Source organism: Anolis carolinensis, unplaced genomic scaffold (genome assembly GCF_035594765.1).
Source record: "Anolis carolinensis isolate JA03-04 unplaced genomic scaffold, rAnoCar3.1.pri scaffold_8, whole genome shotgun sequence".
NCBI lineage: Eukaryota > Metazoa > Chordata > Lepidosauria > Squamata > Dactyloidae > Anolis > Anolis carolinensis.
Window position 1 is genome coordinate 16878262 of NW_026943819.1, and position 14205 is coordinate 16892466.

General features: G+C 42.6%; 1 protein-coding gene across 1 annotated transcript in view; it reads left to right on the forward strand.

Annotated features, from left to right (window-relative positions):
- Positions 1-7588: 7588 nt before the first annotated feature.
- Positions 7589-14205, forward strand: part of vsig10l2 (V-set and immunoglobulin domain containing 10 like 2) — an 80486-nt gene continuing 73869 nt past the window's right edge. Inside the window, exon 1 of the mRNA XM_062961320.1 lies at positions 7589-8928. The gene's annotated coding sequence lies outside the window, so the exon portion shown is untranslated. The remainder of the gene's footprint in view (positions 8929-14205) is intronic.

Genomic DNA, 14205 nt, shown 5'->3' on the forward strand with positions numbered 1-14205 from the left:
AGTTGTGGAAACCTTTGTCCTCTTGTGTGTGTGTGTGTGTGTGTGTGTGTGTGTGTGTGTGTATTAGATTCCAAATCAGAATTGGATTCCATGTGGCCTGTGATAAGAAATTATAGGAGCGGAGGTCCAAAACACCTAGTAGGCCAAATATTCCCAATTGCTGTTTTAAACACTGTAGGATGTAATTTGAATGTCAAAACTGCAGTATCTGGCACCTTTTAAAAGTAAATTATTGTGTGCCAGTGTCAACTTCTTCAGTAGATTGAAAACCAGCAGTTTATTGGGAGATTTCAATTTCTCCCATGCCTGCACAAAGCTGTCCACTATCTCAGAAGTTAAAATGTACGAGCCTTTTGCTCTTCCTTGACACTTATTCTCAATAAGTGAATTTACTGTCATCAGAGCAAGAGTCTCTGCTGTGCCCTTCAACCCTCCAAAATATTCAACAACTGAAGGTATGAGTTGTAAAATGCAACCATTTGCTGCATGTCCCTGGAACTCTGTTGCTGGGAGTACAATCCAACTTTGTTTTTCAGCTCCATTTGACATGTTCCATCTTATTTCCCTCTCTAGCCAAAACAATCTGCAATTAAAGCAAATTGTGATTAATTACCAAAGAGACGCACTGCATCATAGCAGCAAAGTTGTTTCTTAGGATTTCATTTGTCCTGTAATTGAAGCATTTTATTGAATCAGACAGTTGACAATTTTGTCATCAACAGGGTTTGTCTGCACTGTTGCTCACTTTTCCACCCACACCATGAATGTGAGATTTTCTCCATATAGGCAGCCCGCCCCCTCTGCCTTGAGAGTGGAAGCTCAACAACAGCCATGTGCACTTGGAATGGCTCCCTGGGAACCACAGGAATGCAGCTAGAGTTGCACAACAAACTGCACTTTGGAGTGTATTTAAACCCATATTTTGAAATACCTTCCCCATGAAATCCACATTTCTAAATATACTTTCTCCTACAACGCTCAGGTCTGAAGGTAAAGGTAAAGGTTTTCCCCTGACGTTAAGTCCAGTCATGTCTGACTCTGGGGGTTGGTGCTCATCACCATTTCTAAGCCGAAGAGCCGGCGTTGTCCGTAGACACCTCCAAGGTCATGTGGCCGGCATGACTGCATGGAGCGCCGTTACCTTCCCGCCGGAGCGGTACCTATTGATCTACTCACATTGGCATGTTTTCGAACTGCTAGGTTGGCAGAAGCTGGAGCTAACAGCGGGCGCTCCCGCCGCTCCCGGGGATTGAACCTGGGACCTTTTGGTCTCCAGCTCAATGCTTTAACGCACTTCGCCACCGGGGCTCCAGGTCTGAAAGAGCCAGCTTATTGTAGCACTTGGAGTATAATTCTCAAATTCTAATCGACCAGAGTTCAAATCCTTACTCAGCCATGGAAACCCACTGAGCAATCCTGGAGAAGGTACTCACTCAAACATAGAGGAAGACAATGGCAAACGTAGTCTGGACACTAGAATTAATGCAGTTTGACACCAGTTTAACTATCCTGGCTCAATGCTGTGAAATCCTGAGAGCTGTAGTTTTACAAAGTTTTTAACCTTGTCTACCAAAGAGGGTTAGTGCCACACCAAATGACCAATTCCATAGCTTTAAGCTATGTCCAACTGCACTAATTCTACAGTGTAGATGCCCCCAGGAGTCTTCAGTACAGTTGAAGGGTGTGAAAGTAACATTTTTCAAGCCATTTGGGTCTGAGAGGTGTTGAGGCATCCAACCCTGGGCTGCCAGGCACTCTCCCTGCCTGTCCGGAGTCTGGGTGGCCCAGACAGGGCAAGCAGACAGAGCAATTGTGCCAGTGATGAGTGGATGAGCAAAGAGGGAGGTCCATTGAGAACATCCTGCCGAAGGCATCCCAAATCCTGGAGCCAGCCTTGGCTGCAGACCTACACCTCAAGACTGACTCTGTGGGGTTTCCTTCTTCATATTCCTAGAAATGGGATTGCATCCGCTTGAGTCACAACAGACTGGGCCTTGGCGTGAAGACAGGCGGAAACAAATTTTAAAGTCTTGCGGAGACAGAGGCCTCCCTGGGGAGTTGCATCATTGGCACAGTGGCACAGAGAGGTTTGTGCTACAGCTGGAGGCTCTGTTGGTGGCCCATGAATAAACATGATGTGACGGCAAAGAAGAGGAGGAGAGATAAAGAAAATGCAAAATGCACATCTTTTTTCTGCATTGGAGATTCCCCTACACAGAATCACTTGCCCAGGCCTACCCAGAAAGCCATTGGACTGAAATCCCTGCCTGATGAAAACAAGTGGCCTTCAGAGAGAATGGTAGCCACTAGGAAAGTTTTCCTTGCCATTTATTTCTTTTGCTCTCTCCCCTCATCCTCAGCCAAACTTTCAAACTTTCACAGAAGAAAGCCGGGACAAGTGCGGCCAAGCAACACAAGAGTGTGGTAATTGTGAAGAACAAGGGAGCGTATACAGGTATGTCATAGTGAGAAGCAAAGACTGGGAGAAGCCCATGTTGTTCTCCTTTCTCCATCGTGGTCAACTGAAATTCGCACATATGATATCCCTTAGCCTATGCTGACAGCTTACGGAATCTTCTAGAGCACAAAAGTAGCATACACTCCATTAATTCACTAGGAGGGAGGACTGGAAGGAGGACTGAAATTTACCCTTCTTAGTTGGATTGGGCAAAATAAAACTGTCAGCGTCTCCTAGTTGATGTGTTCTTCATTAATAAAATTCTGCCAACTCATCAATGTAGATGGGCCCTAAGTTAGGATTTGAAAGCTATATTCCAAACTGCATGCCTCCTTTCATGTTTAGCCTTTTCCATCCTGCTGGGTGTAAGTGTTGAACAGCGACATCATTCTTCTACAGAAAATGGGTATTGTAGTCCTAGACATTAAGAGGATGTTCTATTGCAGACGCCTGTCCTATTTTCTTTCCAACTCTTCCCTTTCACTTTTTCTTTTTCTGCTGCTTTGTTTGTCTAAACTTGAATAATTCTATGCTTTATGCTGTTGTCTCTGCCTGTTCCACAATCAGTTTGTGTCATATGTAGCTAATCAGCGGTCCTGCGGTGGAGCAGGAATTATAAACTGTTTTTTCTTCTAAATTCAATAAAGTTAGCGGAGAACATTGGAACCAGCTGTAGGGCAAAGCCTGCAAGCAGAAAACCTTTAAGTGGGGTTGGGACGGATGAGACATCTCCAAGGGCCTTTCTACAAAGCCATATAATTCAGAATATAAAGGCAGATAATCCACAATATCTGCTTTGAACTGGGTTATCTGAGTCCACACTGCCATATAACCCAGTTCAAAGCTGATAATGTGGGATTTTATATAGCTGTGTGGAAGGGGCCTCAGATAGCACTGATAGAGACTTAAGCTCTGGCCAGATGAGGAAAATGAGCTTCCTATTTCTGAGAGTCCTTTGGGATGAAATGTCAGGGGAACTATAAAAAGGCTAAAATACCTCCAAACTCAAAAGCAAAATAAACACGATTGATATAAATGGAGAGTTTCAATGACATGGAGGTTTAGGGATTTTGGAAGTCCTCTGACAATTGTCTTCCAATATCTATTGTCTACTCTGGCAGTCTCAAAAATATTAGATGGAAGTGTTTCCTTTTTTTTTTCTTTTACAAAAAGAAGACAGGAGATATTGAACTTGGGACCTTCTGCATCATGGCACTATCATCCCTTCTCTTTAAAATATGTTGATGATAATGAATAATGTGCAACATGTCACTTGTTCATCCAGTCCATGCAGTGCTATACAGTCTTCTATAATCACCAGAATCTTTTTCATCTGAGACCAAGAGATCGTGTAATTAGAGATGCTTGAGCTTGAAGTTTTGGAACTAAGATGACAAAAGTATGTGCTCTAAAGCTCATCTACATTTTCTTGGGTGGTTTTAAAAAATACCTTTGCACCCTCTGTTTTAAATAATAGACCCAACACTCCTCCAAAAGGACACCCTACACTTAACAAGTTATGCTGGCTAGATTTATGAGCCTCAGGTTTACTAATTGTTGTCAACCGCACACCATTAATCATGGCCAATAGAGATACACCCAAGTTGGAAATGACTTGAAAAGTGCTGTGAGATGGAAAGATGGGAGAGGGAGCTACAAAGCAGGTGTATGTTTTACTTTGGCTGTTACAAGTGGCAATTACTTTGTTGGAACATGTGTGTCCATTACTTTCATTTGTTTCCATGTCCCTCATGCGTAAGGATGCTTGAGTCAAGGTTAACAGCTATGTGCCAGTGATAAAAATAACATAGCCTGTTGCTTAAGATGGGAAGGTTATATTCTTCAACCTTTATATCAAGTGTGTCATCCAAATATCAACAATCCTTGGTTGGCCTGTGTTGGGGAAATGTGACTTAGCACTAGTTTCATGGTCCTCTTTTCACCATGACATTCCTCTCCAATACAGGTCTGTCTGTTTAATGATCTGCTCTAGAATCCTGCCTGGTGTTGATACTTGTTTTCCTTTTGGGAGAAGACCAAGGCAAAGAAAGTGTTGAGTAGGTCTGTCTTTTCTCTGTCACCACGTTAGTTGCCATCGCTACATCCTATGGAATCCTGAGCTTTGTAATTTTTATAAGTGCTATATCTCTCTTGATGAACATTCTAAGTGTTTCTTCCTAAAAGGATAAAATTCAGGAATCCATGGGATATAAGTATGGAAGCGGAAGTGAAATTATATACTATAATTGTGCAGTGTGAAAGGACGCATCACCTCACATCTGAGAATCATGCACTGTTAGATGGTGATTCTAGTTTTTGCAACCATTGAGAGGCAGTGGCTTCCATGTTAAGAGTTTGGATGCATTTGTTGACACTGGGTTTCATTTCAGACTTTAAAGGGCCTATCCAGAGTACTGAATGTAAAACACCATAGTTCCTTTAGAGCAGGGGTCCCCAAACTAAGGCCCGGGGGCCACATGCGGCCCATCGAAGCCATTGATCTGGCCCCCGCAGCAGCAGTGTCTCCCTCCTCCTCCACCGACGTAGGCATGTGTGGCGCAACGGAGGAGGGAAACGCGTGCACCTTTCCCGCCTCCTCCGTCGCCCGGTGCCTTCCAGAGCTTTGCTTGTTTATAATGGTATTTTAATTATTATTTAACTAATAATTAATTATCAAGGGTGTGCTTTGCTAGTGCTTTTGATGCACAAAGGCAGAAAGGGGCTGGACTAAGGGTCCAAGGGATCTCTTGCAATCCTCTTTATTGTTGTTGTTGTTATTGTTGTTGACACAAAGACACAGTATAACACATCAAACGAGATATATATGCTGGATTTTGTATCACAAGTTCCCAAATGTTTAGGGCTGTGTGATGTATTATTATTATTATTATTATTATTATTATTATTATTATTATTATTAACAACAACATTGAGGCTGGGTGGCTATCTGTCAGGGGTGCTTTGCTTGTGCTTTTGGTGCACAAAGGTAGAAGGGGGTTGGACTAAATGGCCCAAGGGGGTCTCTTCCAACCCTTTTTATGATGATGATGATGATGGTGATGATTATTATTAACATTGAGGCTGGGTGGCCATCTGTTAGGGGTGCTTTGCTTGTGCTTTAGGTGCATAAAGATAGAAGGGGGTTGGACTAAATGGCCCAAGGGGTCTCTTCCAACCCTCTTTATTATTATTATTATTATTATTATTATTATTATTATTATTATTATTATTGTGGTGGTGGTGGTGGTGATGATGATGATTATTATTGTTAACATTGAGGCTGGGCGACCATCTGTCAGGGGTGCTTTGCTTGTGCTTTTGGTGCACAAAGGTAGAAGGGGGTTGGACTAAATGGCCCAAGGGGTCTCTTCCAACCCTCTTTATTATTTTTAGTATGATTATGATTATTATTAACATTGAGGCTGTACTTGTTCCCGTTTGATTTTTTTTTACTTCAAAATAAGGTATGTGCAGTGTGCATAGGAATATGTTTATAGTTTTTTTTTTCCAACTATAGTCTGGCCCTCCAACGGTCTGAGGGACCTTGAACTGGCCTCCTGTTTAAAAGGTTTGGGAACCCCTGCTTTAGAGTCTGGAATAAAATTCAGATTGGATTAACCAGACTCCTGACTTGAAAGCCATTGGCTAATCCTGACTGCAACCCCAGGACCAACGGTGGGGTCTGATGGGAGCTATAGTCCAATATCATCCGGGGAGGGGCACATGCACTCATCACCTGATTTAAATAAGAAGTGCATAGCCAGTCAAACTCTGTACAACAGAGATGGGGATCTTGCAGTCCTCCAAATGTTGAGCTGCAGCTCCCAGAAGTGCTAGCCAGCAAATTATGCTGTAGTCATAAAGCATCAGAAGCAGTGCACCTTTCCCCATCCCTGTTTATTAGAATGGATCAGAGTTTCAATTTTCTCAGCATTATTCCACCCAAGTGAAAGGGAAGAAGGAATTCCATAATTATAAAACCGCCTTGGCACTGTCACTTTACTGCTGGCTTCCTATCTCCGCCATGCTCTTGTTGCAGACAAAACCAGGCTCAGTCTCCAAACACTGACAGAGGCGCCTTTAGGGAAAGAGACACACCTCAGCAAGGCAAGCAGATTGTTTGTCTTCCTTACTTAATTAATTCTGGGGATATTGATCTGCCTAGATCTGATTTTGGTACTTGTAAGAGGCACTGACTGTACATGTTGAAAAATAAAAACAGAATCGTCTCTGTCTGTTGACAGAAAGACAATCTGTCTTTTCTATTTTTTTTCTGTAAATCAGCTGTGTCTCCACTTGGCATGTGTCCCCTCCATTTGGAATTAGTTCAGCTACAAAGACATAATATATTCTGCTTTGGGGTCAGGATTAATCATGCTTAAATTATAACAGCCATGATGTTCAGGTTTGGCTCAAGGGATTAGAGAAGGTTGTAGACTTTCAGAGCTGTAGTTACAGGGAAGGGGCAAAATGAGACAAAGAAAAAAAAAGCTATCTCTTGTTTGCTGTGCTTACGTTCCCTTTGCATGTCCTTTCCTTTGGATTTTTCATACATCAATTGTGCTTCTGTGTCTTTTAATTACATTTGAAATTTGGTGATGGGTTCTAAGGATTTCACCCAAGAGATAAACAGGGAAAAAGAGCCTCACTTAGAAGCCAAAATAACTAAACACGGGCTATTGTATTTTGGACATACAATGAGAAAGTATGATTCACTGGGAAATACAGAGCCTCAGTGGCACAATGAGTTAAACCCTTGTTCTGGATGGACTGTTGACCTGAAGGTTGCCGATTCGACTCTGCAAGATGTGGTGAGCTCCTGTCTGTCAGCTCTAGCTTGTGAGTTCTCAAGTCACTTCTGACATGATAAAAAAACTGGAAAATATAATGATGCTCCATAAAGTAGAAAGCAGAAAGAAAAGAGGAAAACCGCAATGCAGGTAGATTGATTTATGGCCTTGAGATTTCAAAATATTAAATGGGGTGTTATTAACAGGGTTACCATAAGCATAAGCTGACTAAACTGCAATTAATTGCAACAAACAATGCAAAGCAAATCATAGGATTTCAAACACAAAAATCAGTAACTTGAACACAAGTCAGCTTAAGATTCCCTACTCCCATGTCAGCAGTATTCCATCTTGGGTTCTCAGCTCTTGTCAGATCAGTGGTTCCCAACCTTTGGGCCTCCAAATGTTTTGGACTTCAACTCCCAGAAATCCCAGCCAGCTTACCAGATGTCAGGAACTGTGGGAGCTGAAGTCCAAAACATAGTTGGAAGAGGCCACAACGGCCATCCAGTCCAACCCCATTCTGCCATGCAAAGCAGAATACAGTGTTCCTTCACTACTTCACAGTTCACTTTTCACAGATTCGCTGTTTTTCAAACTCTAAGACTATTATAAATCATAAAAAATTACAATTTACAGCCTAAGGAAGGGAGGAAGGAGAAGCCAAAGGGAGAGAAAAGGAGCCCAAGCAGCAACAGGAAGAGAAGAAGGAGATTTATCAACACACAATTGGTTGATAAAGACGTAAAATAGTGCATAACTACTAAAATAATGTATAAATATTAAATATAGGGTCCCTACTTTGTGGATTTTCACTTATTGCGGGTGGTCCTGGAACCTAACCCCCACGATAAGTGAGGGAACACTGTAGACAAAAGATCATGCAGCCTCTGCTTGAAAACCAAATGAGGAGTGGCTTAGGGAGCTGGGTATGTTTTGCTTGGAGAAAAGAAGGCTGAAAGGGGACATGATAGCCATGTTTAAATATTTTAAAGGATGTCACATTGAAGATGGGGTAAATTGGTTATCTGCTGCTCTAGAGAACAATCAATTCAATTTGCAGGAAAAGATATTCCACCTAAACATTAAGAACTTCCTGACTGTAAGAGCTGTTTGGTAGCGGAATATGCTGCTTGTGAGTCCAGTGGAGTTTCCTTAATTGGGAGATTGTATTTTCCTGGATAGCAAGGGGTTCGACTGGATGACCCTTGTGGTCTCATCCAGCTCTATGATGTCATGCCCTATCAAATATGAATCTCCTGGCCATTGCCTGCTGTGCCAGCATTTTTAAAAACCTTGCAAGTCCTTCCCAGATCAGTGATACTATCATGAGCCGCAAGAAAGGTCTCAATGGCATATCTGTGGAGCATGTCTCCAGCAAGGGATGGCCATGCATCTTTCCATCAATCTCATGTCTGTCGAAGCTGGAGGAGGAGAGGTACTACTTCAGCTGCCAAAAGCTCCAGTAGATTCTAGCAAAACAGACAATAAAACCAGCTAAGCTCAGCAGGAAGCATGACTCCATGTTATGCAGCACCTGGCCGTGGCTGCTCCCTGAACACCTCTCCGCCTGGGGTGCAACAAGCTGAAAGGCAAATTGGACCACGTCCTTGTCATCGCAAGACACAAGAGACGTTGTTTGCCTTGGCTCTTGCTTCCTCTGGAAGGGATTCCTGACAGGTAGTCTCATGCTCAGTATGCTTCATGTGATTTTGTTATGCTTCACAGAAGGGTACAGGGAGGGGAGGATAAGGTAATGAGCAATTAATTTTAATTAAAAGATTGGCTTTTTTCGGAGGGGGGTTGCTAATGTGTGAATGTTGCAGATGAGGAATTGCAGGTAATTTGGCGTTGTTTGCCTTGGCCTCTTTCCCTGTGCTATTTCAGCTAATTGCCATTATTTAGTCATTTGTTGCTACAGCGACTGCAGATCATTTCAGGTTGCCAAGACTCTGAGTACAGGCTCAAACAAGGCACTTGAAGCAGGAGGGCGGGCAGGCGGGGTGCCGGCTCTTTCCCTTCTGGCTTGTCAAAGAAACCCCAGGCTCATTGTATTGGGAAAGCATCCAACTTAGCCTTCTTGAGAACCGACTCCTTGCACTTTCTGTCTCCAAGAAAGAAGTGGAAAGTTACAAATTCCAGAACTGAGATTGGGAGGGGGAAGCAAAAGAGGAGAGCAAAGCCATTAAAAAAACGTACTGCAGGGGATACTTATTGAGGGATGTGTCTAGGATAGTGTTATCTCAATCAATGTTGTCGAAGGCTTTCATGGCCAGAATCACTGGGTTGCTGTGAGTTTTCTGGGCTGTATGGCCATGTTCCAGATGCATTCTCTCCAAGTGGGGTTTATATTTCTATAGAATAATGATCAGGGTGGGAGAAATAAGTCATATCTGCCTGAGGCGTGTGAATGTGGCAACTGGCCACTTTGATTAGCATTGAATGGTCTTGCAGCTTCAAAGCCTGCCTGCCTCCTGCCTAGGGGAATCCTTTGTTGGGAGGTGTTAACTGGCTCTGATGGTTTCCTTTCTGGAATTCCCTTGTCTTCTGAGATATATAAATGTCCACAAATATATAAACTTCCACAGATATATACCGTGTTTCCCCGAAAATAAGACAGTGTCTTATATTAATTTTTGCTCCCAAAGATGCTAGGTCTTATTTTCAGGGGATGTCTTATTTTTCCATGAAGAAGAATTCACATTTATTGTTGAACAAAAAAAAAGAACATTTATTCTATACTGTACACTAGTTGTCATCACAAACCAGCATAACCAGACAACTGAATCCTATCAAGAATTTCTTGTTACATTATTTCCATGTACAACTGGTATGTACATTTACCAATCCTGCATGCTCTGGTGTTCTGTTTGGCGGGTGCTGGGCATGCTTCCAAACAAAAACTTTGCTAGGTCTTACTTTCAGGGGAGGCTTTATATTTAGCAATTCAGCAAAACTTCTACTAGGTCTTATTTTTCGGGATGTCTTATTTTTGGGGAAACAGGGTAAACCCTGCTTGCCTAGCTTCCAACAGACCTCACAGCCTCTGAGGATGGCCTGCCATAGATGTGGGTGAAATGTCATTGCCATACAGCCTGGAAAACTCACAGCAACCCAGTTTCTCAGATATGTTGATGTACTGTTCTCTCAGCCCTACCTGGTGGCTGTGATGGCTAAGAATGATGGGGTTTGTAGTCAAATAATCTAGAGCACTCAGTGGCACAGTGGGTTAAACCCTTGTGCTGGCAAGACGGATGACTTGAAGGTTGGGTTGCTAACCTGAAGGTTGCCGGTTTGAATCCAACCCGGGGAAAGTGTGGATGAGCTCCCTCTATCAGCACCAGCTGAATGCAGGGAGACGAGAGAAACCTCCCACAAAGATGGTCAAAACATCAAAATATCCAGGCGTTCCTTGGGCAACGTCCTTGCAGATGGCCAATTCTCTCACACCAGAAGCAACTTGCAGTTTCTCAAGTTGCTCCTGACACGAAAAAAAAAAAATCTGGAGCATGGCCTAATTGGTAATATATTCTCTATACTTTTCAGAACTTGGAGAAGTTAATTGTTTGGACATTGTTCCCAGAATCTCATGGAATTTGCCAGTAGCCATGGGGACAGGATAATTCAGTGGGTATCTGCAAAAACTAACTGTTCTGAGCATTACCACTTTGAGTAGCATTGGCATAGGGCACAGAAAAGAGCATTGCATGTGAGATTTAGAGTTCTGACTTCCATAAGTGGTGGCAATAAACGGGCTTGAGAAGAATCACAGAGGTCTGCCATGTTTCTTGGTATTGCTATTCACCAGACTTGGTTGCCTGTGAAAGTTGTCTTGTTCTGCTTAATGAATTAGAAAACTACATGGAGGCAATGGTCAAGATCCTTCAATTTATTTATTGTGTCATAAGCAAATTGAGAATACAGTTATAATGTATAGAAAAACCACAAAAAATTAAAAACTTGGCATTATACTAAATTTCCTTTGGCGGAATACTTCCCACTTTTGCCCAATTCACTTCCCTTTTTAATTTTTTAAAAATTCCAGATAACTCCACAGTTTCACAGATAAATCCTGGCACTTACCTGGATTTCTATTGTTTCGTAAGCATTTCCTTCCTGTTTGCAAGACTTCCAATTTCTGTTTTGCAAAAGTTCCAACTTGTGCAAGTGCCTGCAGCCCAAAACAAGGTTTGGCACTCATAAGGAACCTCCCCATGCAGAATACACTAAACAGCAAAAGGCTGGGGTTGCACAAATCAGCGTTTTCCTTATACATAAACGTATATACCTAGCGGTACCTAGGTTAGGTACTTTGTAATGCAATTTATTAGAATACATACTATTTGGTTTTTAATTTTATGAATTAGAAAATGTATAGTCATATAATGGGACCTTTTAAAAAATGTACAGCTGATGAGCTTCAGCTCCTATCACCCTCAGATCTAGTTGGATTGGATATTGAATCCTGGTCTCCAGAGTCATAGTCCAATGCTCACACCACTGTCACACTGGCTCAACCCTATTTATACAGCCAGGAGAAAAGGAAGACGTTTGCCACTTTGCAGAGCAGAGAAACACCGCTTCTCTGCTCCCCAAAGTGGTGAACACCTTTCTTCTCGCCCCTTCCTCGAAGCCAGGTCTCCAGGCTGCCTGGCCATGTTCCAGAAGCATTCTCTCCTGATGTTTCACCCACATCTATGGCAGGCATCCTCAGAGGTTCTGAGTTCTGTTGGAAGCTAGGTAAGTGAGGTTTCTATATCTGTAGAATGTCCAGGGTGGGAGAAAGAGCTCTTGTCTGTTTGAGTCTAGTGTGAATGTTGGAATTGGCCAGCTTGATTAGCATTTAATCACCTTGCAGATTCAAAGCCTGGCTGCTTCCTCCCTGGGAGCATCTTTGGTTGGGAGGTGTTAGCTGGCCCTGACTGTTTCCTGTCTGGATTTCCCCTGTTTTCATAGTGTTGTTCTTTATTTAGGCTTTTCCTTAATCCCTCCTTATTATCCAACATTTTCGCTTATCCAACTCTTTTATTTTTCAGGGATTGGTTTGAGGGGAGGGGGGGTTGCCAAAATTCTGTTCGCCTATACTTGAAAATTACCTTGGGCCGGCCCTGTGTACAGCATACATCTCTACATATGGAAGACTAACTGGGTTGCTTCCTGCTTTGCTTCTGGACTTCCTGGATGAACTGGGAGGTCCCAATCCAACCACCTCATTCCACTATTTTGGGGTGAAGTGTCCTCCCCATTGCTTGGGCCACTGATTTCCACTTCTTGGAGATTTATTTATTTATTTACAGTATTTATATTCCGCCCTTCTCACCCCGAAGGGGACTCAGGGTGGATCACATTGTACACACATAGGGCAAACATTCAATGCCCATAAACACATCAAACAGAGACCGAGACAGACAGACGCAGAGGCAATTTAACCTTCTCCTGCGGGGATGTTCGATTCTGGCCACAGGGCGGAGCAGCTGCTTCATCATCCACTCTGACAGCACTTCCTCATTCCAAGTCATAAATTAGTTAAACTTGCCTCCCCACTTTTATAAGTGGTACCTTATTTCCTACTTGATAGATGCAACTATCTTTCGGGTTGCTAGGTCAGCAACGAGCAGGGGCTATTTTTAATTTTTAATTGACGGGTGCTCACCCCGCCATGGGCTGGCCTCGAACTCATGAGTGATTTATTGCAGCAGGCTGCTCACCAGCCTGCGCCACAGCCTATCATTGCCTATCATTGAAAGCACCCGGTTAGCCACTATATACCAATATATGTAGTTCCTGCATCCTGAAATATTTTACATTGAGTCCTGATTTCTGAACTCAGTGCAAATTAGCTCTGAAGCAGCAATACACTTGTTAAATAGCCATCACTATGCAGCTGGGATTTATAGGGATCTAATTTCATCAATTCAGATGTGTGTGTATACAAAACATTGTTGTCAAGAGCACAGGCACCAATGAATCCTCAGAGAGGGCTGGGACATTTTGTAAAGTGCAGCTGAAAAGGGTCCCCCCTCCTTTCTTCTTTTCAGGGAAAATGACGGCATTTATGAAGGTCCTGCTTGAGAGTTATAATTAGCATCTGCTTGCTTTAGTACCAATTAAGTTTTTATTTAAAAAATCCTTGCACATAAGTGGCACATGGCTTGTAAAACTGTCAATACTTGCTATCGCCGCCTTTGCCCTGCTTGCAGCTGGAATACCAATGGGCTGCGGTTGCATTCTGCAGTTCTCCAAGCGCTCACCTCCAAAGACTCTCGAGAGCCTTGTTGTGGCTACTCTGAAGTCAGTGGTTTGACAATGGTTCCTGATGGCAAGGATCCAAAAGTGCACACAAGTAACTTGAGGGAGGTGGGACCTTCTATTTCTTGACCAAGGGACACCATTCTATCATCTACAACAGTGTTTCCCAAGCTCTGGTCTTCCAAGTGTTTTGGACTTCAACTCCCAGAAGTCACTACTGCCTTGTCCAATGATCTGGTGGATGAAATCCGAAACAATGATAAGACCAAAGTTTGGGAAACACTGTTCTTCAGCTTCCAACTATCCCAATCTGGCATGGACAATTTCATTTTTTTATCGTGTCAGAAGCCACTTGAGAACATATTATATATACTTATAATATTGATAATAATATTATAATGTAATACAGTAGAGTCTCACTTATCCAACATAAACGGGCCGGCAGAACGTTGGATAAGCGAATATGTTGGATAATAAGGAGAGATTAAGGAGAAGCCTATTAGACATCAAATTAGGTTATGATTTTATAAATTAAGCACCAAAACATCATGTTATACAACAAATTTGACAGAAAAAGGAGTTCAATAGGCAGTAATGCTACGTAGTAATTACTGTATTTATGAATTTAGCACCAAAATGTCATGATGTATTGAAAACATTGACTACAAAAATGCGTTGGATAATCCAGAACGTTGGATAAGCGGATGT